Source organism: Somniosus microcephalus, unplaced genomic scaffold, assembly GCF_052327205.1.
Source record: "Somniosus microcephalus isolate GS21.2 unplaced genomic scaffold, FLI_Smic_1.0 unresolved_chr1, whole genome shotgun sequence".
NCBI classification, from domain to species: domain Eukaryota; kingdom Metazoa; phylum Chordata; class Chondrichthyes; order Squaliformes; family Somniosidae; genus Somniosus; species Somniosus microcephalus.
In genome coordinates, this window is record NW_028225179.1 from 39372773 (window position 1) to 39378176 (window position 5404).

Below are 5404 nucleotides of genomic sequence, written 5' to 3' on the forward strand. Positions count from 1 at the left end.
AGAACCATTAATTTTTGAGCTCACGGCCGACCGTGTTAACTGATTGTCCCACAGAGGCAAAATCCTTTCCATATTGAAACAATGATTCACCGAGCTACAGCATCAGGTTACAGCAACCAATAAGGATCGAACATATATTACGAATTACGTTCGGTCTGCTGCAGATAAGAGGAGCATTGGGGACTGTATTTTGTACATTCCGAATATCAACGCCCTTTCACGTCAGCCCAAAGTTCGATTCCCATTCTGAGCCCTCTTTCACAGTTCGATGACTTCCATCGTATGTCCAAGTTTGCTGACGGCACCAGGTTAGGCGGCACAGTAAGTAGTGTAGGTGGAAGCAGAAATTTGCAAGGGAACATTTATACTTTAAGTGAATGGGCAAAACTGTGGCTGACGGGGTTCAATGTGGGGAACTGTGAGATCATCCACTTTCGAACTAAGAAAGGTGGATTAGAGTAATTTCAAAATGGCAAATAGTTAGGAACTGTGGAGGAGCAGAGAGATTTAATAGTCCACGTAGCGTAATTACTTCAAACTACCGGACACGTACAAAAAAATGCTAGGTTCATGGAATATTAGCCTTAATCTCAAGATGGCGGGAATACAAAGGGGCGGAGGTGCTGCTGGAGGACTACAGGAAAGATAGGGAAATGGTGCAGGGGGAGGAGTAGCCTTAGTGATTCAGGATGAAATCAATTCAATGTTAAGGAGGATATAACGAGAGGTAAACAGACAGTGGAGAATTTATGGTTAGAATTAAGAAATAGGAAACGATTTAAGACTGAGCGATTAAGACAGTGGGATTTGTGTATAGGCTCCCTGGTCGCTGGTCTGAAGTGCTAGATTGTATAAATGCAGCAATTAGACAAGCGCATTGTAAAGGCAGTGTTGTATTAATGGGGGATATTAACTTTCACAGAGATTGGGATAAGCAGACTAGCACTTGTCAGAAAGGTTTTTTAAGTGTGTCCGGGATAGTTTCTACAACGATATGTCCTAGAACCAACAAGGGGGCATGCCATATTAGATTTAGTAATGAGTAACAAGCCAGATTTATTCATCAGATTTAGCATACGTGAAACTGTATTTAATAGCGATCATAACATTTTCGAGTTCACCGCAATGTTTGAGAGGGAGAAATGCAAAGCAGCTACAAAGATTCTACGTTTTGGCAAGGCCGTCTTCAACAAGACAGAGCCTGTCCACAATAAACTGGGCAAATCTGTTCACAAGTAAAACGCCAGAAGTGGGAGGTGTTCTGAAATAATTTAAGATGAAATTGAATCAGTTTAAACATCTGAGGGGCAAGAACTTTACTGGCCAAAAAATAGGCATGGGCAGCTAGAGGTAAGAGACCGCATTAAAATAAAAGGAGAAGCAAACACAAATGCAAAACATTGCAGCGATCCTGGTGAATGGGAAAGTTACAAAGAACAGCAAAGAGTCACAAAGCAGATAGTAAGAGCTACAAAGGGGGAGTATGAAGAGAAAGAGACTGGTGAAATGGGCAGACACATGGCAGATAAAGTTAACGTAAAGAAGTGCAAAGTGAAATATTTTGGTCCGAAGAATGAGGAGAGGCAATGTAAACTAAATGGTAGAACTTTAATGGGGCCGATTATTTCGTTTAATCGGCTCCCTCTGCAGACCACTGGCCCCGAAACCACTCAGAATGCTCTCTCCTGCAATTAATTAACCAGCTCTAAATGGTACAATTTGAAAGAGGGTGCACGAACTGGAACACATGGGGTGTGCGCACACAAATCATTGAAGGTGGCAGGATAAGTTGAGAAAGCTGTGTAAACGGATTTCAGATCCTGTCTTTTATTAATAGCTGAATAGAGTATAAAAGCAAGGAAATTATGCTAAACATTTATAAAGCACCGATGAGGCCTCAGCTGGAGTATTGCGTTCAATTCTGGGCACCACACTTTACGAAAGAAGGCAAGGCCTTGGAGGGAGTGCAGAATCGATTTATTGGAATGGTACCAGGGATGCGGGACCTCATTTATGCAAAGAGACTGGAGAAGCAGGGATTTTTCTCTTTAGAGCAAAGAATGTCAAGAGGAGAGTTGAAAGAAATGCTCAAAGTTATGAATTTATTTGATAGAGATAAAAAGGAGAAACATTAAAAATGTCAAATTAAATGCAATAAATGTCCCGAGGCGTAGATGGGGGTCGAACCCATGCTCTTCGGTTTACGAGACCGACGCCTTACCACTTGGCCACTACGCCGTATGTCAGAGTTTAACTTGAGCTTCATTAGTACCGAACCCCGAATCATTTCAATGAGGTTGAAACAGAACAGGCACTTGTACACAGAAATAAACTGAGATAGTGGAGCAGGCAAATAACAGCCTCATTTACATGAATCCTTTAATAAAACCTTTCAGATAATTAGAGAATCATACATCACAGAAGGAGGCCATTTGCCCCGTCGTGCTCTGGAAAGAGCAATCCAATTATTCCCAGCTCTTTCCCCATACCCCTGCAAAATTTTCCAATTCAAGTATTTATCCAATTCCCTTTTGAAAGTTACTATTGAATCTGCTTCCAGCACCATTTCAGGCAGAGCATTACAGATTATAATAACTCGCAATGTAAAAAAATGTTTCCTCATCTGCCCTCTGGTGCTCTTTCCAATTACATTCAGTTTGAGTCCTCTGTTGTCCTCTGGGTGTTGCCAGGACTGGAGAATGTTGGCGTTGAGGAAAGATTGGACAGACTGGAGTTGTTTTCTTTGGAACAGGGGAGGCGGAGGGGAGACTTAATTGAGGTGTATAAAATTATGAGGGGCCGAGCTAGAGTGGATAGGAAGCACCTATTTCAGTTAGCAGAGAGGTCACTAACAAGGAGCCATAGATTTAAAGTAATTGGTAGAATGATTAGAGGGGTGTTCAGGAGAACTTTTATCACCCAAAGGGTGGTGGAGGTCTGGAACGCACTACCTGAAATGGTGGTAGAGGCAGAAACCCTCATCATATTTGAAAAGTACTTGGATATGCACTTGATGTGCCGTAAACTGCAAGGCTACGGACCAATAGCTGGAAAGTGGGATTAGGCTGGATAGGTCTTTCGTCCAGAGCCGATGGCCCTCCTTCTGTGCCGCAAATTTCTAGGGTTCTATGATTGTAAGAGGTAGTGAGTTCTCCCAGGTGTCCTGGGCATATCTGGATCCGAGAGCCAACGTCACCAGTGGGATCTTGCTGTGTAGAAATTGGCACCCGTGTTTTCATACATTACAAGCAGTGACCACGCTTCAAAAAGTACTTCACTTTCTGTAAAGCAATTTTTTTTAAAACATTCGCCATTCATGTGATGTGGGTGTCGCTGGCAATACTAGCATTTATTGAACATCCCCAATTGCCCTTGAGAAGGTGGTGATGAGTGCCTTTTTGAACCACTGCAGTCCGTGAGGTGAAGATACCCAGAGTGCTGTTAGGGAAGGAGTTCCCGGATTTTGACCCAGCGACAATGAAGGAACAACAATATATTTCCAAGTCAGGATGGTGCATGCCTTGGAGGGGAACTTGCAGGTGTTGGTGTTCCCATGCACTAACTGCTCTTCTCCTTCTAGGAGGTACAGGCATCGGTTTTGGGAGGTGCTGTGGAAGAAGCTTTGGCACTTGTGTAGCGCGATTGTTACTTTCTACGTATCAGCCCAAGCCTGAATGTTGTCCAGTTCTTGCTGCATGCAGGCCAGGATTGCTTCATTATCTGATGGGATGAGAATGGAATTGAACACTGTGCAATCATCGCTGAACATCCCCACTTCTGATCTTATGATAGAGGGAAGGTCTTTGATGAAGCAGGTGAAGATTAACTCCTGCAGTGATGTCCCGGTGCTGATATGATTGGCCTCCAACAACCACAAGCATCTTCCTTTATGTTAGGCATGTGTCCAGCAGAGGAGTTTCCCCCTAACCCACGCCCCCCAAAAGATTCCATTGACTTCAATTTTACTCGGGCTCCTTGATGCAACATTCGGCCTAATGCTATTTTGATGCTAAGAGCAATCACTCTCACCTCGCCTTTGGCCATGTTAGGATCAAGGGTGTAATGAGGTCTGGATCCAGTGGCCCTGTCGGGACTCAGACTGAGCATTCGTGAGCAATCCGGACGTCCCATGGTCGTGAAAGCTGCTATAGGAGAGCGAGTTTTCTTTTTCACTATTTAAAAACTACTAACAATTGCGTGATGTTTATTTGTAGTAACAGATGGTCATCGGGCTGAAACCTTAACTCCAACTTCCTCTCCCCACAGACCCTGCCAGGTTGTCCCAGCAAGGCCCATTCATAAATGTTGATATTAAATAAATTGTTCCTTCTATCATCATTAATGACTTAGAAAACACAATATAGAGCCATATATCCAAGTTTGCCAATGATGCAAAGGTTGGTGCTACGGTAAGTCGTGTAGCCAGCAGCATATAATTACAAAGATATATTGATAGCTTAAGTGAATGGGCGAAACCGTGCCTGATGGATTTCAATGCAGGTAATTATGTCGTCATTCATTTTAGACCAAAAATGTAGATCGGAGTATTGATTACATGGTGCACAGATCGGAACAGTGGAGTTCCGAAGTTATTTCGGGTTCATGCACACAGACCACTAAAAGGTAGCAGTAAGGTACAGAAATAATCAAGAAATCGCACAGCATATAAGGCTTTATAACGAGAGGCTAGAATATAAAGGAGAGGAAGTTATTCTACAGCTAACAGATACTTGGTTCTATGTACAGTTCTGGGCACCGGCCGTTAGAAAGTATAGATTGACAATGGAGGGGTTGCAGTGCACATTCACCAAAACGTTACCAGCGCTCCAAGGGTTAAAATATGAGGAGAGATTACATAAACTGGGCTTCTACTTCCTGGAATTTAGAAGGTTGTGGCATTTGATTGAGGTTTTTAAGATTTTGAAACGAATTGATCAGGTAGATAGAGAGAAACCTTTTTTTCGCCATTGGTGGCCGAGTCTAGGACAAGGGGACAAATTGTAAAATCAGAGGCAGGCCATTCGGGAAAGAAGTTAGGAAGCATTTGTTCACGTGAAGGTTGGCAGCAGTGTGGAACTCTCTCCCACAAAATAGCAGTATATGCCAGCTCAACTAATAATGTTAACCTGAGATCGGTACGTCTTTGCTAGACATGCGTTGAAATGATGTCTTGCCAAAGCAGATGGATGGAGTTAAGACACAGCTCAGACAGGAATTCAATGAATGGCGAAAAGGCTCAAGGGGCTGAATGGCCTCCTCCTGTTCCTATGTTCAGAACACCAATTGTAAATGAAGAAACGCTGTCTTGAAGGGTGAATTATAAATATGGCACCATCCCTTGCAGAGATCAAATGACTTTTAATCCATTTCATACCAAAATTGGCTGGAGGTTTTACTTTCAACC

The 5404-nt window shown here is 43.0% G+C and overlaps 1 non-coding gene across 1 annotated transcript; it reads right to left on the minus strand.

Annotated features, from left to right (window-relative positions):
* Positions 1 to 2166: 2166 nt before the first annotated feature.
* trnat-cgu (transfer RNA threonine (anticodon CGU)) lies at positions 2167 to 2238 on the minus strand. The gene has a single exon. It is a non-coding gene; the product is annotated as a tRNA-Thr (tRNA).
* Between the last annotated feature and the right edge of the window lie 3166 nt (positions 2239 to 5404).